General features: G+C 41.7%; 1 protein-coding gene across 3 annotated transcripts in view; it reads right to left on the bottom strand.

Moving 5' to 3' along the window:
* Positions 1-24,065, bottom strand: part of LOC135942347 (connectin-like) — a 131,123-nt gene that overhangs the window by 85,714 nt on the left and 21,344 nt on the right. For all 3 annotated transcript variants that reach the window (XM_065488416.1, XM_065488417.1, XM_065488415.1), the window contains exon 2: positions 20,158-20,197. The gene's annotated coding sequence lies outside the window, so the exon portion shown is untranslated. The remainder of the gene's footprint in view (positions 1-20,157; positions 20,198-24,065) is intronic.

Raw genomic sequence — 24,065 nt, 5'->3', positions numbered from 1 at the left:
TTCTCTCTGCGCTGAGTGGCTTAAAGCAGGATCTATCGACAGGAAGGCGAACATTTGGGTCCATTTTCGAGGCAACCAGTTGCAGGACAGTTTTGACACTAAGAAGCCTGCTTTTTCCATTACAAGCGTTGTAATGTACGACGGCGGTCATGGGTAAGCTGATTTGCCTTGTCAAAGTAACGACCCTTAACGTGGCTAATTGTCCACAAACTTTACAATTGAGTAGAATTTGCTAACATCAACCGCTCTCATTTGATTCTTTTTTAGTAGATTAAGGTCTAATGAACAATTAAACAACCAGCATGGAAAGCAAATTTGTTCCCTTGCCTTTCCGTTCCAATGAATTGGTTTTTTGGTATGAAAAAGTAATGAACACGGAATATCCAATTTAGCAACAGCAAATGTTTGCTTTGGCAATGAATTTTTCGCCACCCTCTCAAAAATTCATGCACTCCCCTTTGTAACGAGGGCGCGTTAGTGTGTTTCGAAATTCATGCCAGCGCTCTCTTTTATATCGGGCTCATCAACTTACTTCATTAAGGCATCCAAGCGATGCACTTTTCTCGAAAAAATACACAGGATTAAAATTAGATCAGAATGGAAAGGAGACGCGTGGCGTCGAAAAAGAGCTTTCATCTCGTGCGGAGAAGTACACACCCTAGTAGCTGCTAGCTGCGCTAATATTTCCTTGATTTCCCCTTATATATCTTTTGCTGGGTGCACTTTGTAACAAGATATCTTGCTGACTCCGGGAATATATTTTATTTCCCTGCTGCTGCTCTCCCTTGCTCACCGATATTAAAGAAAGGAGGCGAATTCTCTTATCTTTCAGTCGCGCACAGAGATATATATTAATTTCCAATGATAGTATTGAAATGACGCTTCCATGCATTAACCCCCCGCTGGCTGTCTGGCGGGTTTCGTCTGTAAAGTGCCGGCAAGTGAAAGGGAAGTGGCGTCGACAAAGAGACTTCAAAAAGTTTCTTACTGCCGCCGAACGTTTTATTGTCTGCTGATTATTTTGCGCGCATCGTTCTCGCCAACAAAAGAGAAATCAGCGTCCCATCAACCCTTTTTGGATTTCATTCAACACAAAACTTTCGGCCCAATTTGTTTACGCCTTATTAGCATGTAAATTATAGGCTATTTTCCTTCGTGTGCTCTTTTGTTCGCTGAACGTTGGCGAAGTTTGTGCTTGGGGACACGAGCGTTTGCTAAACTTTATTTCGGCTGAGAGCTCCCACTGGATTTTAAAGATTACGGCGCGTGCCTCGCTCAGGAAATGCTTGAAAGATGAACTAATGAGATGCCAGAGTAATTTTAGAAGCATTTACTGCTAATGATGACAGTTTATGCTTTGTTTATAAAAAGCATGGCTGACTAGCATTCTTTGTTTCATTTTAATCTTTGATCAAATTATAAATGCAAAACTTAATTTCTACCAAACGATAAAAATGCCGGTAACATTAAACTTTGCACTTTATAGCATTCGACCCAGCAGTGGAAAATATTTACGCAGTTGAAGGGTGCATTAAAACTTTCCCGGTTGAGATGGTAAGTTTTTTGAGCCCGCAAAACATGCATTTTGCATTTAATATAAACGAGAAAAATCTCCTCGGCTCAGCAATCTCGCCTGTGGCTGTGCAGCAGGAAAAATTTTAATTACTCGGATTCTTTTTCAGATGAAAAAAACGACTGCACTTTCTGTTTAACCATATATACCGCTTGCCCCGTGTGTATACATAGTTTTGCATATTTCCACTGCCTTCGTTTTAATTACCGCCTGCGGCCACAATGCAAAATCCCCCTAGCGAGTCTCTCTGCTTTCGCCTCTTTTCAGCACGGCGCACACACAAACCGCGCGGTGGCGGTGCGTTTGCATGTGCGTTCGTCGGGTGAAAAGACACGCTCTCGTCGCTCTCGCACTCTCTGCAAAACCAGCAGCTCCCCTGGTTATTTTTCTTGCATCAGATTCTCTGACGAGCGCACACGTTTAAAACAAATGAACTTTAATTAAAATCAAAAGTTTGGCGCCCTAGCCGGAGCTCGACTAACGCGGGATTAACGAGGATCAAACAGTGGCATGTGGACGCGCCGGAGCGACAGCAGCTCATCAAAAAAGCGACTAGGTCCCGGACGGCCTTTTAAAGCAGTCAGTCGGACCTCATTGCAAGGGCAGCCCGTGTGATTAGTTCCGCCCTTTAATGAGAAAGGAGGAGTCGCAGCACAGCCACCGCTTTTCGTCCAACGCTAGAACGGAGCGGCGTGTCATCTGTAAATGAGGCACCCCTTTCTCCTATTTCTTTGCGACCCTTGTATGCTCTCTTTCTTCTGCCTTTCTCTCTCGCTCTGCTCACATACATTCACTCTCGCTTCCCAATGCCATGTGCAGTTAACTGCAAGTAAATACGCAGAACAAAGTGCTTGCGACGCGCTCTTAATTGGATTCATTGCAGGCACGGTTTGTCTCTAACTCTGTGAGCTCACAGCAAAAACTGGCAAAGCCCACGCAGCTTTCAAGTTGTTTCAAAGTTCGTGGGGAAAGGGTTGCTAAAATTACGCTGGCCGTCAGGAAATTGTTTACCTTATGACGACGGGTACTAAAAGGTAATCACGCAATTTTCAGGAACGAAATTTTGCGTGGAAATATGCTAAATTTAGCCAAACATCAGCAATTTTTCCCCCATTGAAAAAGCTTTACCATAGAATTAGCAGAAGGTTCTCAATCTCCAGCCTTGAAAAAAATGTATCCCACTCATTGCTGAACATGATATTTTAAATGAAATTGATTGACCAAATTTTGTGAAACCCAGTCCGCCACTCACCGTCCATTCGATAAGCCTCCTTCATAAAAATCTTCACCACACTAAAATTTAATCTTTTGATTTTGAAGCTAAGAAGAAGATTCCGTGTACCCTATTTTAATTAATTTCTCAAAGAGAAAAAGTATTTTAGAAGCGAAAAAATAACCATAAAACTGTGGGTGGATTATAAAAAACTAATATCACTGATGTTCAATTTTCTCTCTTTTGCTTCGAACAAAATTACAACAAAGTAAAGCTGGTGCAGTTTCACTGATGAATTAATATTCAGAGCGCTGGGAGCTTAGTTAGCAAAATAGAACCGAGTTGGGCGGCACGGTATCTCCACAGGCGCTTTGCTCTCCATATGCTCGCACACAGTCAGTCGCATGCACACTTTTTAATCACGCGTGGCGAGCATTAAACACTGGAGCGAGCGAGAAAACGAGCTGGGAGTTCACACCAGTTCTCTCACGTGAATATTTACGTTTATTATCCTAGCACTAGCACTGCTCCGCCGGGCGGCGCGGAATTACATCGCCATTGTGTGCAATTAAACTGTAATTTTAAAGGCTGCCAGCGCCGCAACGGCATTTCAGCCGCCGAGAATCTGGTCTAGGTGCAGCTGCTGCTGTTGCGCATTCAGTTCAGCCACCGTCGACGACGACGAGAGGAAATCAGAGTCGTCGGCGTGTCACTTTGTGTCAGACAGTCTTATTGCACACGAGTGTGCGGCCGTTTTGCATAATTAATTTGCGACAGCTGAATGCAAACGCGCTCGAGGTTCAATTAATCTGCTCAACCCCGGCAATCATTGGGTGCAACTGCTCTCTTGTGCCGTTCGTATATACACGGCGGGTGAATGATTATGTTACTCTATAGCTCTCTCTATATAGCTGGAGGTGCAGAGTGCAGTGTGGCAAAACGCTTCAAGCCGGGATTGATGGGGTTGAGCGGCTTAGAAACTTCTTATCAGCAAATTAACTGCTGGCAGAATTCAGCCGACCTCACTAAGATGCATAAAAATTTCGATAAAGCTCTCCTTAATCCAACAAATTCCAACCCTATTTGGGATCAGCTACGTTCATATCAAAACTTAATTCGTTTGTGGAATGCAATATCTTACGAATTTACCCTCTTTGAATACGCAAGAATCCAAACAATGGAATGTGCCGCCAACGCAGGTTTAGGTGTGGATTCTGAGCAGGAGTTATTTTTGTGTGACATCGTGGAAAGGCAAACTGGCCTAACGGGACACTTCTTCAAAACTAGTCAATTAATTTAATTATTTATCTCCTAGATATATACGTGTCAAAATATTACATTGACCTGACGATGCTGAATCAAAGATTTTAACATAGTCTATGTTTAGTCAAATAATTTACTTTCGTGCGGAGCTATCCAGACTCTGCAAGTTCCAAAAAATGTCTTATTAAAGGTTTTTTCTCTCGTGTGCCAGAAAATATAAAATTTTATTTAGAAGCAGCACGTGAATGTTATTTTACAAAAAATAATGTTAAATTCTTTAAAAAAAACACGATTTAAAAACGCATCGCGTGCAAAAAAGTTTTAATGATGAATGGTTTCTCGGATTTTTACTATACCTGAAACCAAGGCAATAATTAAAAGTCAAGTTTATACTATTGGCCTTACCTCCCCCCTTAAGGATCAGTTCATACAAAATGGCAACAAAAAAATTTTCAGTTGCATTCCTCTTTTAGTGTGCAGATCAAGTTAAGCTTTCAGCAATCTGCTCAAGTTAATTAATCACTTTAATAATCGGATAGGATAATTAAGATGCAGAAAAGTGCTGCTTGCTCTCGACGAGGAACTCTTTTATACGTTTGAATACTCTTGTTACATTCAACACGCTCACGGGCTCAAAGTAACAAAAGCTGACTAAGCAAGAGAGCGGATGAATTGTTGATAAGAAGCCCACAACTCGTTGTATGCAAATTGCACCTTCAACCGCGCGCGCGGGAGAGAGCGAACGAGTCATAATAAAGCGAAAAACTGGTTGCTCTCGTCGTCGCCGCGCTTTGCATTCGAAACAAGTTAACCTCCGAGCGAATCTCACTTTCAGAGGAAGCACAAAATCATCTCACGTTAGGAGTTACGCAACAAGGGAAATAAATTGCGATTGGAAAACAAGATGGGGGTGAGAAAGTGGGGAAAGAAACGAGACCTGCGCGCAACAACAGCAGACGAGTTATTTCGTTAATTTGATTACAAATAAAATAATTAGTTTCCTTTCGTTTAATTCGATTTCAAAGTAAAACGCTAGCGCGCACCCCAAACTCTGCTCCGACTTTTGACGGTGGCTGTCTCGTGTTTTCAATTACCGCGCCGATGAAATGTCTTGCAGGCACACTGCACGCAAGGCGGCTGAAGGCTGAGCCGCTCTTCCTCCGCGCGCGCAAATTAATAATTAAGATTTAGGATTTCTGCCGCGTTGATTTGCCGCCGGTGAGAATAAAGAAAATCTTGCCGAGAGCGAATCTCTAGCTGGCAAGCGATTTCACCGAAAATAATTTATTCCCTCGACGACCACGTCTTCCCCCTATGCGTTGAAAGGACGAGATTTACAGAGGGCTAAATACCTGCGCCGCCGCCGACGCCGCCGCCTGCCATTGTTTTTCGCAAATTTATGTGCGGCTCATCGATTACTCGTCTATTCATTTCAGCGCTTCCAGCTTTCGCCTTCTCGTTTAATACCGATTTCCCAGCGAATTCCTCGCATCTTACAGCTCCTCCAAAAAAGGAGATCCAAGAAGCGGAAGGAGCAGAAAATTTATTACAATTGTTTTCCACCTTTATTTCTATAATGCTTGATAAAAATGACCATTAATTTCTGACAAAACCATGTAAGTACTCAATGGTTGAAATTAATAAGTGTAGGAAAAATGTGTATATTTTGATGGAAATCCAGATTCACCATTAGCATAAATGAAATACTTAGTAAAGTATTAGGTAAAATTAAATCAGTTAAGATGCAGATAGATGCAATCGAGAACGTCTTCAGTTGAAATTAAATGTGGATGTGCATAGCAATTTAACTGAAACAGTATTAAATTCTGCAATTGATGATAAGGGATAACACACACAACGTGGTTTTTAATACGTGTTAATGTGGATATTATTGTATGGAAATTTATGAACAAACTTTAATTGTAACTCACGCCCCATTCTAGTTCATTAATTAGGACTATAAAAAGAATCTGAAACTAGTTGGGCAGGAAATTTCTGCGGAAACACAGAAAAGTAAACAGCTCGCGATTCACTCTGGAAGCTGCATTATTTTTGTTTCAAATAAAACATGATTAAGTTGATTGGACCTTATAGCACTCAGGGAAAATAGGTACGCTTAATATAATCTGTTTTCATTCTTTACAAGAATATACATGACTTCATCCTAGTTGATGAAAAGAGTTCTTAAATAAATCTTATAGGAATTAATCTATTGATTTACAGGTTGCCTAGATTGCGGTATCTACTTCTTCGCGAGATAAAGCTCTCAATCGAAATTTTAAATCAAGCTGAAAAAATATTAAATTTTCTCTGTCAAGAAGAAAACAGATTTTACTGTCTATTTACAAGGGAGAGTATATTCTTTTGCTCTGGCAAATGAATTCCTATTATATATTGCTACCGCAGATTATATTTCTCATATATCGAATATCACATGCCATTTTTATGCGTTATGTGTCCTTACTTGGCTATATAAACTATAGTCTTAAAAGAAAAACCACTAGCACCCCATGTTAATTGGCTAGACTTGTTACCGGCTAGACTATTTCGGGACAAAAAAACATGTATACTTGGATTCTAAACCCAAAGGGAAAAAAGATAAAATGTTTTGTAAGTAAGCCTTAGGATGATTTTATGTAGTTGTCAGTTTATATCGTTCGACAATACGTAAATATTCATTATAAAAGCTGTTTTCCATCGGCAAATAGAACTTTGATGGAGCAGAGGGTGCAAAAACTGCCAAAAGACAGGTAAGGGAATTAATTCACGCAATAATAAGGAAAAGCCTTTCATCAAAAGGGGTTTATTATTATATTGCTCTCTGTGAATTTCGCTTAACGCCAGAGGCTGCAGATCGTCATTCTGTGTTCACAAAATATCGATCGCGTATTAGCTTGCCTGGAGCTGTCTCCTTTATTGTTAAAACATAATTAGCCATTGTCTGTTTACTCATCAAAAATGTATATATTTAATCCATCTAAACAAGAACGGCGCGTTCGAGCGAGTTTTCGAGGCAAAGCAATTGTTTTGCGAGCATTTTTGTGAGGAAAGTTTTCTCTTTTGATCCAAAGAATGAGCAAAAATCCTCCAATAATCTTTCTTCCAGCGTTCTTTTTGCAAGGGGTTTGCCAACATTGCGAAATGTTTGTGTAGCCAAAGAGAACACATTTTAATGGAAAGGAACGTTTTTTATTTTGACATAAATGCTATGTTTTGAAATTTAGAACAAACAATGCCCTGTTTCGCATATTGATGAGAAGAGAATATTGAAATTCCGATTTTATAATAAACATGAGTTCCCTGGGGATGTGATGACTGGCTTCAACTCGTTTCGCGTTTTCAATGGCGTTACATGAATTCAGCGGAAAATTGCGAAACATAAACCAGAGTGTGTTGCTTATTACAAAAAGGACGCACGCAAAGTCATTACTGACGATTCCATGATATACGCACACATCAAAAAACAACGATTTTGCTGCGAAACGAGCAGCGCCCGTCGACTGCTGGGATTCGCATTATGGGGGTGCACGCAAAAGGCGTGAAAAATATTTACAAAGCGCGAGCTGTTCTGTTTCCTCGCGCATGACGTCGACTGGCAGGCAGTGACAAAAACAATGTAATATACGGTATGGTGCTTCACTTGCCATAGAGGAACGTTTTCGCAGCAGCCGGCAAACAGAGAGAGTGGAAGCGCTGGCGTGAAATATGAATCTCATGTTTATCAATCACTTATTTCTCAGACGGCTTTTGCAAGTTATTGATTTTTCAATTTAACAGCTTCAAAATGGTGCACTGTCAGCTCCTCCTCGCGTAGAAACGACCTGCTAAATAAATATGTGTGCATTTTCCTTAATTTAGATCAAATTAAAGATGCGTTGTGTTCCTGCTCGATTGACTTTCAAAGCGCCCTCAGAGATAACATTAGATTCGCCCCGATCATCAATAAAGCCATTGAATTGCTGTTAATATGCATTCACAAGGATAAATTTAAGTCCACGCAGTCTCGGAATGTCCCGTGAGTAATAAATTTCGGGACATTAGTTGCCATAAAATCGGAATGATCGCAATATCCCACGGCATCTGATGGCTCACAATGGCCACGAAACCTATTCAGCGCGATAAAATCAATCGATAGCAGCGGTGAAATACGAGAGATCCTGCATGAATAAAACCGCTGATCCCCAGCGTGCAGCGAGCTGCGTCCCCACGTTAACATTACATAAACTCTCGCTCTCGGAAACGCGTAACATTTTAATAAAAGCCACCCATCTCGCGCGCGCATACGGAGGGGTCAAAATCAGCGTGTGTGTAGTCGAATTTCCATACATGAATAGGTAATGCTGGCTAATGGAGAATAATGAATGTGTCATTTTTACCCCCAATTTGTGCGTCGAACGTGCAAAATACAGAGCGATTCTGGAAAGAGCCAGTAGCTAGTCGACCGGCCGGCTGGGCTTTTGTCAAGAGGCATAGGTCCGTCAGTAATCTTCTTTTCTACTCTAACACAGCGGACGCGGCGGGGCTCTCGAAAAGTTGCGTCGTCCCAACGCATTGCATCGACGCGGGCACAATAAAAGCATTCAGTGCATTCGCACACACACATCAACTTTGACACCAGGCTAACATTTATTTATTTTCCTCCGCACTCTCAGGAGAGGAATTAGACAGATTGATCTTGCAAGGGAGAACCAACGAACGAGCGGAGCACACAAACACACACATGAAAAGTTGTACGGGGCTTTTCTCGCCCACCGGAAACCAAGGAGGCCACTTCAGCCTGTTCTTTGTGTTATTGAATAATGATCGCCCTGTGCATAATAATATGCCGAGCTTGAATGAGCTGCTCGAGGAGACCTAAGTTGTTTGGTTTGGTGGCCTATTTCATGCGGAAGTTGTATGTAGCTGTGAAGCTACAAGATCTTGATCGGTTGGTCTTTGGGATTTAAGACGAAAAATATGGTTTTGAATCCTTAATACGAGTTATTTTTTGTTCTTTACATAGAATTTCTTTCAAATTTGTACATTATCAGGGGGGATACAATTGTTTCAAGCCATTTTTAAAAAAAAAATAGTTAGACTTTGTCCGCAATATTTTTTAAGATCAACATGTTCAAATGTCTTATTTTAAATTGTGGGATTCATGCCCATTTGGTCTCATGAAGAGAATCAGGCACACGTCTTTAATTAAAAACGTCTTTATACTTTTCAATAAATTCAATATCCTCGTGTTTCCAAGGAGAATATATAAAAATCAAGATTGAGTAAGAGTGTCTTCACTTTTAGTAAAAGTGCTAGAAAAATGGTGCACAATGATTACCTGTAGGATAAATTAAAATTCCATGAATTCAATGCATCCACTTATCAAATATCGAAAAAGATGGTTCAAATTTTTTGAAAATTTAACATTAAAAACGACTCTTGAAAGGAAAATGAATGGCAGGACTTTGTGGGCGCTTCCGCCACTACAAGATGGGATAAGCATTGTTTATAACTGTGATAATAAATGGTTTAACTTCATCCTCCTAGATTTCAGTGCTATTATTTGATGAAACTCAACCAGCTTCGGCATATCTAGTCCACCCTATTTCATAATGAGATAAAAATAAAAATCAATGTAGAAAATACTACAGTATTTGCCACGGATAGAAATATACTATTCAATAAGCCTTTTTCAAGAGTATGCCACAGCTGGGCTCCACAAAATCAAATCAACAAGATGAGATCAACGAGAATGAAGTCTTGTCATTAATTTTTCTCTCAAGAATGCAACCAATCTCGAGGGAATTTTTACTCAAGAAGAATATAAACAACCTTTAAAAAGTCTTTTGCATTATATGGGTTAAAATATTGAAAAAAATTGCATATTAATTTAACAACGTGCTTCAAAGTTATTGCATGAGCAAAAACTATACACAGGAACCCGTTCCAAATCTGTTTTACAGCCTCTAAACTGTGTATTTAAATTTTAAATGGTACAGACATCAGGCTGCATCCATCAGCATGAGGAATGATAAGTTCTGTAACATTAAATGAAATCAATTCGACTGTATTTCACTTTGTAAGTGTCAAAGTGTCTGTCAGCCAAGGCGGCGTCATACACAAAGGCTGCCGAGCGTAGCAGTGACGAGGGTTGCCCATGGATGTTTTTTACTCGCGTGGATAGCCTTATCTGCGCTCACTCTCGGAATGCCGCACACAAAGCGCGCGTCTTCATCGCCTCGGCTAATGCAGCACAAATCGTTTATCCAATTTTTTGTCTGCAGAGACACCATGCCGGCGCACGAATTAATTTCACGCTTGTTTTGCTGCCTGCCCTCCCCGCTTTCGCTCATTCCGCGAGTTCGTTATGAAATTTGTATTATTAAAAGGGTTAAGCGGCGGCGGCAGCAGCAGGAATGGTGCGCCTGTTCGTTCAAGCGCGACGGGTAAATCCAATCGAGTTATACCATTTACAAAGTAAATAGTTTGAGGGCATCTAGCCGACGAGAGTGCATAAAGGAGTGAATCATTCATGAGGCCTGTTGGCAACAGGGGAGTCGGCGGCCGAAAGCACACACACACACGCACACACGAGCTGAGGTAGCACCAAACTGCGTGCGTCTGTTCTGCTGCCATCCTAATGGCAGAGTTTGCACACTCGCTCGTCATGTCTGAGTTTTGCCAGTTTGTTCCGTGAATTAAGCCCTCACAAACAGCATCATCGCATGAAACTCGATTTTCGCGCTGCTTGTTTTGAATCGAAAACAGCCGACGCGGCGCCGCGCCGCTGCCAAGATTCCAGTTTTGCAGCAAAGTTAATTAAACAGTCACGAGCTGATGTTTGCACCCAAAGCTGGAGGATTACTGGCAGGATTTTCCTGTGCTTTTTGTTGATTGCGAGAGCAAACATCAAAGCAAAGAGAAGTGGATGATTTCATGTCCAACTTTAGCTTCAAAAAGGCATATCTACCCGTCCAAAGCAATTTTAAACTGAGCTTAGCATGATATCAACATTACTTTTTTCGATATTTCGTTATCTTTTTTTTTTAAAATCACACAGAATCAAATATAGATTACGAATTCCTTTTATTGGCAACAATTTCACCCAGGGATTTCCTGATATTGCACAAAATGTAATAAAGGTAAAATTCACTAGTCTTTTTCCGATTTTCTAGCCACCAAATTTTAGGCGTGCTCTGTTGATCTAATTACCTTTGAAGGAAAATATGGCGCGCTCGGTGAAATAAAAAGTTTTGCCGCAATATCGCGGCAGGCAGCAGAGTTTCCAGCACTTCCTGTCCTGAAATCTGCGCGTAACATGTGACGACATTGGCAAACGTTGCGCGCTGCTAATTAATGAATGAGTAGCAAGTCACTCTTGCGTTCGAGGGAGAACACACGTAACAATGCGCGAACAAATTTCGAGGTACAGCTGCTGCCAGTAGCAATCCGTGCATACGCGAACAGAACTCGCTTTCTTGCAGCCGGAGCAAACAATGCAACTATTGCCGGTGAATAATATGTATGTGTTGCCGGTGGAGCAATTCTCCGCCGCTTATTAAACGATCCATAATTTAATAAGCAATTTATTCAGCGCTCGGCTGTGTGTACAACACTCGGAATACATCGCAGCCCCCCTAGACGGCGAGTGTATGTGTATAGATTGTTCGGCCGTAAATAAATAAATAGTTGGTGCGTATCGATTGGATGCGGGGGCCACCCAGCAGGTGCGCCAAAAACGACGCCAACCTTTTATTTTCATTTAATGGTCAATCACTCAGTCCGCGGAGATAATCGTCGATTATTTATTCACGGCAGCGTTTTGTTTCCACCGCGTGTGTTTGTATTCCTCCTTTCGGCATGCTATTACCAACGGTGATTTTTCGTTCCATCCCCTTTCCGTCGCCGCCGCTGCTGCAAATACAATTATAATTGGGCGACGGCCAGGGCAGCGGCAGAAACAAACAAAACACTTGTGCGTTCGGAGGACGAACGAATTCAATTATAATTCGGTAACAAGCAAGCCATCGAGTAGCTGTTTGCGCACTAATACGTAATACGGTTGCCGAAATAAAATTTCCTGCTGCTGGAGAGGCACGCACAAAGGTTACCGATTTTTCATTAAAAAACATAAAAGGCTGAGGCAGGTAGCCGAGATTTTGGTATGCATGCACGCGCCACGAGCTGTTGGAGAAAGATGAATGAGAGAGAGCTGCGGATGGCAAGTTGCTGTGCATGTCACCCTCTCTCGCGATATGCGCGCCTACCCCCAGCATCCCTTTGATTTATATGCAACACCTTTTCGGCAGCAGGGATTTATCAAAGTTTTCTGCCGAGATTGCACCGAAAATGCATAAGCTTGGCGGGGCGATAGAAACTTTGGGGAACAAGTTTATCCGTCGCCGCGCGCTGTACAGGCACCGCACTGCTCTATAGGTATGGTAAGGGATCAATATATTATGTATTTTCACCCCGCGTGGACCTGCTGCGAGGGAATAAAGGGGAAACTTACAATATTTTCTTATCGGACGTCGCCTCTGCTGGGAAGTGAACGACCCTCTGGGCACTCTCACTGAAGCAGTGCATATTTTCCCGGATACTGCCAAATTTATGCTCGTGCTGACATATTGCCGCACTCTAAAATGGCCATATTGAAAATTTCCCCGGTCAAATCTGTAAATTATTCGATAACCAAATAGAGAATATAGGAAAAGAATTATGTATTTGACACTTCAATATCTTAAAATGCACGGAAATAATAAATTACTCTCTGCACAAGGTCAGTATACTCTGTGCCCCTGCAACGTTTCATTTTTCACCCAGCGTGCGCTTCAAAGAGACGCAACTGCTGTGTTTAAAAGCGAAAAGTGACTCATCAGGAAAGTTTCCAGAGAATATGATAAATTCTCTCCGAATATGGCAGTTACGTCTTTTTACTCCGACATATTATATTCCGTTTCACGCATGTATGCCACTGCATTGATCATAACTAAAATGTCTCTGGGAGCTATTAAATATGGTGTAGGTCTCATTTCAAAACAAAATATCACATTTATAACATGACTTCACGAGTGGAGTGTCAGCTACTCATCCTCACTTGAATAGTGATGCTCCGCGTTCTAAAGTTATGCTAGTCAGCAGTGCTCGTGCAGATAAAAGCGGCCTCATTCATTGCGTTTCATTCAAAAAGGCGAAAAAATGGAAAGTTTTTACGGTCTCACAAAAATTAAAAAAAAAATACGATATCATTCCACATTAATATGCTGCAGCTTTTGCCTTTGACGAATGGATAAATCTGACATGCTATTCGGTAATGGAAATTGATTTCGCCGAACCATTTCGTTTTGGCTACAATGGCCAAACAATGCGTTTTGTCGAGCGGCGTGGCCTTTGTAGCGACGACGACGCAAATTGTTTTGTGCAGATTCAAAGCGTTGATATCGAACGCGACCCCATCCGTGGAGCGCTTTAGATGTAATTTAGCCAGAGGGTAAATAAACTCTTACGACTTATTATAAAATCTGAATGATCTCGCTGCGTGTGTCCCGAACACCCGCTGGCTGTGCACTCGCTCTCGCCCTGTGAAGTTGCTTTTACCAAGCGTTGCCCACGCCGTATGCACAATTGTATATCTCGCTTTGCGACAATGTAAGTGGCAGTCAATAACGCAAAACGAGGGAAGAGAGAGAATAAACCGCCTCTGGACGCAGCAGTATTTCGAGAGGCCACTCCGCTTAGGCCAGTCATTCTGCCAGCGCTAGATCTCAATCAGGAATAAGTTAATAACAAATACACAGAATGCACGATGATGCAGGGATTTTGAGACAAAAACTAACTCTCAGCTGGATGGCGGCACTAATGTGATGTGAAATGAACGTAACGCGCGTGTGTTTGAAAAGGGGTAATTTTATATCGCTACATACATCATTCGTAGTTTGCAGTGTGTGCCTGTTTGTCGTGTTTGTAAGTGAGATTTATGTCGATCGCACAAACATTTTCAGCTCACAGTAAATTGGCACGTTTCTATTGGAGCTCCAATGCAATTCAAATTGTAATTAAAGTAACTGGTGGTTCGAGTCAGACTATCAAAAGCAGTTTCAGGTTTCATTCTCAAAATTTTGCTTCATACAGGATAAGCTCGATTTAGGGAGATTTGACTTAAAGGACCACTAGAATTTTATTTTTGACAGTGCCGATGGTAAAGGAGCTGAATCACTTGGTCAACTATCAGACGCGATGAGCTGAAAAAAGGTGGAAACGTGAAAAGAATTATGACTGTAATTTGGTGTTTATTTTTACTGATCCTAACAAAAAGTGCAAGAACGATCAGAGAAAGGAGATATTACTGTGGATGATATTTTTACTGTGAGCCGGCTCAAAATATGAAAAATAATTACGTATTTTAGAGTTTGCAAATAATTTGACTTTAAAAATAATATACAAATATTCTCTGCTATAAGCTTCAACATGAAACACACTCATCATGCTCTATTTTGGCATTTGGCAACGCGGGGATTTGTTAACAAAGAACCCACGCATAAATTTGATACTATATATGTGCGCGTCAAGCAAATAGGCTTCGGATGTAAATTTCACTTGTGGCACCAAACTTTGAGGACTTGTGGGTTTCTAATAATCTGGCATTCATCGACGCATTTGCGAATTGAGGTGGAGATTAAATTAAACGAGCGAGTAAGTCATTTCGCCGCAGTCACGTTATACGCTCGTCACACCGACTGCACTGGGCACGTTCGCCATGTGTTTGTATCAAGTGTCCAGCGGGCATCGGCTGGTCGGTAATAATTGAAATCCCAAAAGTGGTTTGCAATAGACAGCGTGATTGAGTTAGTTATTCATCTGGCACCGTGCGTTCGTCAAATGGCTGCTGCCGTCCAAACAATTGGGAATCACGCGAAATGCGCCGCCACCGCACACAGTCTGCGACTCCCACGCGGAAATAACAATGCATAATACACACGCTCGTGCCCGCGGTGCCGGAGGCTGTCGGGTGCCGCGAATAATGTAACACGTGCCACCAGCAAACGAGCCCAAAAAATCCGTATGTGCTCGAAAAGCAAAGGCTGATTTTTTTATTGCAGTTTCGCGCATGCACGCCGCTTTGTTTCAATTACCCAGCCGGCTGGCTGCTCGCTCTGTTTGGACGCCGTGCGACGCGCGTGCTGCTTTTGTTTGCATGCACTTTATTTGCAATTTTATATAAAAGTATACATGCATATTCCACCGGCGTGGTGCTACGTCTGGCAAATAAACGAGCTTCGCTGTGGCTATGTGTGAGGAATAATTGGATTTTTTGGCGACTGTTCCATTAAAAGCAAATTAGCTGTGCCGGCTGAATTATTTTTCACGTGTTGTTGGGCGCTGCGGTGAATATTTTATAGCAGAGGCTGTTGAAGCAACATTAATTATCAAGGTTTATTTGTTTTGAGTCTAACACAAAAATGTGGTTAAATCCCAAATTTTAATTCTGAGTACACAAGCAAAGTAAAACAAACCTCAGTTATGGGGAAAATATTATAGAGCGTGGTTTTCAAATTTGAAAGCTTTGTCCGCTTTTTCTCTGATTATGGTAAGTAGTTAAAAATTTTATTAATGCTAGAAATTATCAACTACATATCAAGATTTAGTAATTCAGGAGAAGATAACATTGATTTTTTCTTTTAGTAATTTTCAAAGGAATTGTTAACTATGCATGAATTTTTATTTCTTCTTTGTTGCCAAATTTAGATATCAACAGGTCTTAAAATATTCTATAGATATATATTCATATACATAAATGTCTGATTCGATTTACAAACAGCTGGAACGCAACGACAACAAAAAGCCGATGTGATCACACTTTAAAATAACTCAAGTTGCCACTTTTCAATCGACGATCTCAAACACAGCAGTTTATATGCCTTTTTTAAGTGCCGCCGCGTTTCATTCTAAGCGGGCGGCGAGAGAGACGCGATTGAAGTTTCCGATATATAGGAGCTCGGCGCAGGCCACTTTTAGCGCGCGAACTTTATCCGTCGTGCGTCTCTTAGAAGCGTTCGCTCGCACGATCTCCTTTTGCATTATTTCAATAAGCCGGTTCACAAGTAGCTCCTCTCTTCGCCGTTTTTGCACTCTCGTCGGATGACTTTTATTTAGCGTTTCGCGCCGAAAGAAGAGTGCTTTTTCTGACGCTGGGTGTGAATGTGCTTTGCGTGTAATTTTGCTCGGCAGCGCACACACACACATGCAGCGCACAGCCACGACAGGCCTCCCTCCACATTAGTATGAATCTGATATGGAGAGCATGCCAACACAAAGGAGCGGCGCCGAAGGAGATGCGATCGTTTTGCTAAATGTGTTGTGCCCAGCGCATAGTTGAATTTTCAGAATGGCTGCGGTTTCCTCAAGCGAAAAAAAAGCGTTTTAAAGGCCAGGCATAAGCTGAATGGGCAAAAAATTCGCGTGTGCACGGTACATTGTGTGTTTAAACACGAGAGCTAGGCAAGACATCACAAATTAATTTTTCATTTCAAATATTCCACTACTTGCATTATTTACAGTCTTAACTTGTAGAAATGGGCATACAAATACCAGCAAAATAAAGCAAAAACTATTAATTACAAGGTAATCTTTCTTCTGCTGCTAATTTCCATTATTTAAAAAATTATTTAAATGGCAAACATGTAATTCTCTTTTACGATCGTTATCTGAAGTCTAGTCTTTGTGACACTGTCGTTCTCAGCACACAAAAAAAAGGAATTCCCATTCCGCAAGCTGGTATATAGGATACTTCATATATATTTCCCCCTTTTTTTAATTTATTAAATCAGATAATGCAGAAAATAATAGAAGCATTCAGCAGCAGCAGTACCCACCGCTTCTGGCAATAACAATAACATCATCGCAGTGTGTGTGCTCTTCGCCATGAGAGAGTGTTTGTTTGTGTGTGTGTGCGCGCTTGCTTTCAGCTGTTTGATTGTATCCCTTGGTACCTGCACTGGTGCACAAAGAGTATTTGCTCTGCGGTTAATTTCGGCGCTGCTCGCTTTTTGTTCACTACCAAATGTGCCATTGTTTCCCGAACGGTCCTCCTTTGCCGCTCTGCTTTATCGCTTTTTCGAATCCGCCGCCCCGCCCCACGGCATTTGCATTCTTCGTCCCGAAAACACGTATTGAGAGTCGTTTGTTGCCAAAGTGCACGGGGCACAACGACCGCGTAAAGTGAGATCTTGTTCGTAGATACAGATCCACGATTCGTTTGCTATTCACTCACACCGTCGTCATCGCAGCAGTCAGACATCTGCGCGTTGCCGCCCTCTCTCTGCTCGCTCTCGCGCTTCATTTATCTCACCTCTGGCTACAATATTGCGCACAAAGACTCGTGCTCCAGCGAGCACGGCAACTTGGAATCTCGTCTTTTCACAGGCCACCTCCAGGCAAAAGGAGTAGTGAGATATCTCTGTGACATTAGGGCCGAGATTTGATTGTTGTTGACATCGAGCGGAGAAACGGAGCAGAATTCGAAACTGCCAGGCCAACAGTTCAAAGGATTCTCTTTTTGTTATAAAGATTTTTGCACGATAAAAAGAGAAAAGAGCTCAGCTGCAACTACAAGGAAAAGGAACTCGTCGGTTTTATTTCTCCAGCTTCACCCCACATGAAAATGTGCTTACAAGTCCCATGACATAATTATTGTGCGAACTTGTGTGAGAGTTTCAGAGTGGTGTTCTTTTTTGTTTTCGAGAAATTCTACTAAAAAATCAAGATTCTTTTCGACTTGACGTCAACTCCAAATCTCGGTTTCCATTTCCATAACCATTAGAATTGCAAAATCTACACATTGTTAATAGACTCTATATTGACCTACCCTGACCGGCTAAAATGTTTTGGGGAAGAAAATATGAAAAAAATCACACGTTTCCGTAATTTAATGCTCGTGTGACCCTCTTTCCTATAACCAATTCCATTTTTGCCAACCATGGATCACCTTGAATTCACCAACGATTTCTCTGATAATTGTGACGAAGCCAAAATCTATCCAGTTGTTCTTATATGTAAATTATCTAAATATTGGCATCAAAATTTTTTGATTTAAAAAAGGTCGTGAGCATTATTCTTTTTTAATAAAATATAGTTTTATCCTTCACAAGGCCCACACGATTTTGGATACACCGTAGCTACAGGAAAACATGGACAAAAGCAGTGAAATCTGCCAGGAAATGCGCTAAATCCAGATTTAAATTGTTGATTGGTTTTGATCAGGTTTTTTAATTATACACATTTTTAAGAGAAGAGTCGGTGTGTAATATTCCTCATCCATTACATTTGGATCAACCGACCTCACAGTTTTTGGGTAATTGTTAAAAATCAATTTCGTGATGGAAAAACGCAAGAAAACTCCCATAAACATGCAGGCATCGATGTTAAAAAGTTAGCAAGAAACAAAAAAGACAAACAATTTTGAGTGCTTCGCATCAAAGACCACGAGTGAAAGTTGAGTGGAGATTGAGAAACTGTGCAGGCACAAAAGCATCTTTGGGAGTTTCTCGCCTCGACACAGCAGGCCTGGGCCAGGCCAAACTTTTTGAGTAATGCGATAAAGAGCTGGAGTAAGCTAGTGGCGAGCGGCGGCGAACAATTTGGCATGCACAAAACCTTCAGGTGGCCGGCGAAATATCGCTGCGAGAAAGGTAAAGGGCCCCATTATTGTCGGGCAAGTCGTCGAGGCGCACAAAAAGCCAAACTATTCATGCAAAAGGTAAACTGGCAGCGGGGCAAGCACTTTGGCGAAGGCCAAAATCGTGTGCGTGTATATTTGTGTGTACCTTGCGCAAACAAGTCGAATCTTTTCCACGGCGGGCGCGCAGGATATTATGCTGTCTGATATAGTAAGTGCAGCTTGCAAGTGGAGTGCTTTCCAGCAGTCTCGACGTCTCTGGCGGAACCCTATATATAGGTCCACTTCTGGCCGATGCACGCACAATGTTTGCACAGCGAGTAAATTATTACGCGTGTAGCACTGGGAGGGACGGCCACAAAACAATGTTTGCCGTACGCGCAGTAAGTGTGTATTCTATCGAGTGTGCCGAGTCATCAGAATTTCGTAGGCTGAAATTCCCACCGTGAGTTTTAAAAATGCAACCGCGCCGTCCGCATACATTACAATTTATTGCGCGGTGAAAAAGTTTTTAGCGCTGGCCAGTTTTACATTTATTTAAGCCGCCGCTCGCAACTTTGTGCGCTCTTGCTCACTTTTCACTGAGTGGGACGCTTTTTTGCGCGCTCCTCTTTATTATTTTCCAGCCCAAGAGATTTATTCATTCCACGCATACACCACACAGCGAGGCGCACGCGGCAACAGTGCTCTGACTGTTTGTTTCCTCTTTTTTTCTTGCGAAAACTCCTCGTCGCTCATCATTCGGCGTAGCTCGTGTTCTTAAAGTGTGTATACAAGTGTACGTATAATTTAGAATTCCTGCCGTCCCGTAAGCTCTTGAGACTGCACTATGAGGAGCGCACAGCACTTTCATTAAAACTGCCTCTGCGCGACACTTTTTTCAGCTGCAACTCTTTGTGCCTGGGCATTTTGTGCTTTTCAAACGTTTTTAAATAATTGCACTCGGCTGTTTGCACAAATGTATTCCCTTTGTCGCGCTCGACAACGCGCCCCTGAGATAAAATTTACGAGAGAGGGCGAACGGAGCGCCTCCGACGGCCGCCGCTCGTCGCTATGGAGAATTGCCAAAATAGATTAGGCCGCTTCTCTGAAAAATCCTTCTCGTCACTAAATCACGCCGGACGAATATTTATTTCGCTCGTCCGCCGGATAAAATACTAATTGTGCGCTGATGGAGTTGTTATTCCCAGCTGGCAGTCACTGATCTTTTTTTCCCCAACGGGTGTTGATGTTTATTTCATTCGGACGCGATCGTTTATCATTTTTGCCGAACGTGTGCGTTTGGCGGTGCGCTGAAGCGAAACAAAGGAAAATCAAATTTGCTTTAAAATCCCACGCACGTGCCTGTCTGCCACGGCAGATTAATTGGTGCCAATGGCGCTCCTTAAGATCCTTAAATTTGATTGTCAGAATGCTAAGTGGATGGGAATTAATAAAGGCGCTCGCTGTACTCACGTTCCTCTCTGCGCTGTGATTGAAAGGGCGCGTTCTCCACCTGCAACAAAATTTAATTTCTCCTTGTAATTCACATCATTTATATGATTGATTAACCTGTTGAGCATTAAATATAATTTTATGTTGTTGTTGATTGATATGTATTGAATTGGTTGATTTGTTCTCTTCCTGCCTATAGCACTAATTCTTTGAAACTGTTTAGAAAATACAGGTGATCTAGAGATGAAATTGCTGACATTTTAATTACAAGTAGTGTGTAAAACAAGTATTGAAACATTAATAGGTGTTGTGTTTCGCAATGTTTTAACAATTCCATTGCTCAAAGCCATTTGCCAAATATCTCGTTTTTATAGTATGCCACATCCAATTACAAAGCATGGTTCAAACAACCATTCCCAACAACACTCTTGTCAATCATCATGGTGATTAAAATGGGACTCTGTTACAAAAAATCCCAATTCTGTGCCCGCCAATCTCTCATATGTGCTCATAGTAAATGTTGAATTTTTCATCAATAATTGGAAACAACATGAGTTGATGAACTGTGTATAGAGGAATATATTCTGATAGCTCTTGATATGGAGCATATATTTAAATTTTCTTCCTAAACTGATAAAATTGAAAAAAGTTTAGTAGCATCCCTATATAGAAATGTATGGTGTATATTTCGCTCTTCCTCAAGGCATTCAATGATTTAATATAAATTGTTCCCATCCGATAGTCAAGGAAATGCCCTGGGCAGGCAATCAATTCAAAACTCTCGATCTAATGAGCTTTTTCCTTTCCCCATGTTCCATCCAATTAAAAAGGCTGCAACTAGAGTTTGCCGCATGCCGGCTGCGGTCAGTGGCGCTCTCGAATCTAGTTGAAATCGCGGCGCCAGTGTATAGAAAAACCGACAGCGGAAAGACAGCCATTGATGAGGTCGGCCGGCCGGCAGCAGAGTAAAAACGGACCGGGAATGCAGCAGGTCCGCGCGCACGGAGAGCAGAATAATAATAAATCTGCTGCTCCTTGTGCAGCGAAGAAAGAAAAGAAAGGCGAGCGGGAGTCTTTTGAAGTCGAGCCAGCAAATAAACTCTAGGGTTGCTTTGATAAAAGTAATAGTGTTAGCACATGAACGAAACTCTTGTTCAGCATTTCGAAGGGATTTGCGGCACTCCGAGAGCGCGGGTGGGTGCAAGTGTTTTTATGGCTGATGTCGAGACGAGGCCGTGTATAGTTCAACGAGACGTCACAAAATTGGATGAAAATGCATCTCTTCCCGCACGGAAAACTGCGCTAAATAACATTCTCTCCGCCCTCTTTTCACTTCTGGCGGCGGCAATAGTGGCATAGTCGAGATTTTATTCCGCGGAAAACGCATATATCCGCGTACAAAGCTTTTTCTCTCTCGTCTCCAAGATTATATTATCAGGCGAGGTAAAAACTGACTCGCGCACTTTGAATTCCCTTCCTCGGAATGAAGCATTTTTCGTCGTCGGCGTTTCCACTTATTTTCCTCTCGCTCACTCTATTATACAAACTTTTGCGTGCATAAAGCTTTTCACCGCTCGAGTTCATTTTAAATATTTTGCGTGTTTTTTCTAGAGAGTGCATGAATTAATGCCGGAGAACCTATGATGAAAATAAATAAAATATAATTCCTTTCCTTGTATAACAAGGTTTTCAAACCTTTAGCTTCATTTTTGTATGTTTGGCGTCTCAATTCTGTGACAAATTTAAAGTGACTCTGAGACAAGTCCTTCCCCATGGGAAGAATCAAATTTTCAGACAGATAATATACGAGAAGTTCTCTCCAGTGCGCCGAAACATCGCCTTTTCTTTTCGTCCCAGGTTGTAAATTTATGCCGCAAGATAAAGCCACCTGCGAGAGTGGTCCCCGGCTCGCAATTTGGCTTGCTGAGCCACAGAGCGAGTCGTGACTTCACGTGGTCGGCATTTTCAGAGACGTAAGGCACCAAGAGCTGACCTTTCGTAGAACCCTGCTGCGATTCTCGAAGGGCTGCCTCACGTTAATATTCTCCGCACTAAAATTCAGTTTTCACTAATGACTGTGAAATGAAGTCATTAATATTCGCTTTCGGCCCCACGAGTACATAATCGACGAGCAGACAAAAAGAATTCATTATTAAGAGCGAGTGGCGGAGGACACGAAGCATTTCAATCAACGAATCTACACGGCATGGCCCACCAAGGTGGTGCACGAATTTTTATTTCCATCCATCTTATTCCTCTAGGACAATATCGTGACGCGAAAAAAACTATTGACACAAGAACGCATTCATTAAGAGCAAATAAATTTTAATTGTTGTTATGTTCACAGCGCTATTCTTTGCCGATGGGAGAAACTGAAAGGTCTGATAGAAAATATATATAGTAATAAAACTGTCCTCCTACTCCCCAAACAGTCAATTTGTTAAACAGTAGTTAACTACAGTGATTTACACAAAGTCCAGGATTTATTTGAATGGGCTCATTGTTTCCTAGCATGAGGATAAGGACAACACTCTTCAACTAATCCTCCGTCCTCAATGTGTTCAATGTCGACTCTCTGGCGTGGTGGGTGCTTTATTAAGCATATTTACACAAACACGCAAGGGTAAAAAGGAAAAAGTTTTCTGAAAAATAAACGTAGGTAATTCCATTGAGGATAGCCTTGAAATGAATCAAATTATGCTTGGTGGAAAACAAAAACTCCCCCCTTTTTAAAATTTCGCGCATAAATTCCATTTGAAGCTGACAAACGCCGAGAGGCACGAGCGCAATTTCCCCCTTTTTGAAGCGGCTAATAACCCTTCAAAGCAACCTATACGTTTAAAAAATTGCTCCTCGGCGGCAGACGGTGGCGACGCTGGGCAGAAAAGCCCTCTCGATTCAAAGCGGATAAATTATGCGCTCGCCGGCGGTGTGCGACGCGAGAATTGATAAACAGGCCGCGGCTCAGCGTCGAGAGCAGTCGGGGTTGAGGGCGCTCAACTGGTGAAATGCAAAAGTTTACTTTTCACCTCATAAATCTGGCCGGGTTAATTCGACTGCACATTGCATATAATGCCCCTGGCAGCTAGGCAATCTGCTCCATAGCGGCAGTGGCGGCGGCGGTGACACTCAACCGGCATTGCAAATTGCACTTTACATGCATTAAAACTGGTTGCCACCGTGACACCCACGGCTGCTTTTTTTAATTTGAAATTTATGCCGGGGTGTGGCTGACTTTTCTCCCTTGTGGAGTTGCTGGCTGAATGGATCTATTTTTATCAATGTTTATCCTCATCTTATCCGTGCTTCTCTACTGTGACAGGGAAATGCACAACTCCATTTTTTCAAGATTTGCTACACTTTCTTGTCCATTATTTTAGTTTCAAAGTTATCTTTATTATGGTTCTGCAGGGCTATTTTAAATCCTGCAATTGCTTACATTAGGTTTCATGTTTCAAATTCATAATTTGGGAGCGCATGTAAGTATCTGGAAAGGATTTGTCTGAAATGTTTAAGCTTTTCAGGCAACTTCTGTTTAAGATTAATTCCTTTTGAAAAACTTCTGTTTCGGACAGCCACCACAAAATATCACTGTGCATAATTAAATTTTTTTTTCAAATAATTCCATTCAAATCGAGAATCACGCAAGAAGGAATGAGGTTAAGAAAGCACAGTGTCGAGTCGGCAGTGGTACATGTTTGGAAATATTAGGAAATCATTCCCGAATTTTACAATTTCCCCATTGAATTTATTGAACTTCTCTTGAATTTTTGCTGAAATTAAAATACCATCTTGAATAATTTCTTTAATTCACTAAACATACAAAACGGCTGTCACCAAGTCTATAACAAATCAATCATTATATTTTTCTTATTTTTTCAGTCTGATTTCCATGTAAAAACCGAATTGTGGGCAGATTTTTTTTACTG

The sequence above is a fragment of the Cloeon dipterum genome, chromosome 4, assembly GCF_949628265.1.
Source record: "Cloeon dipterum chromosome 4, ieCloDipt1.1, whole genome shotgun sequence".
Lineage (NCBI taxonomy): Eukaryota > Metazoa > Arthropoda > Insecta > Ephemeroptera > Baetidae > Cloeon > Cloeon dipterum.
Note: the sequence above shows the minus strand (reverse complement) of the source record. Positions and strands in the feature narration are given on the sequence as shown.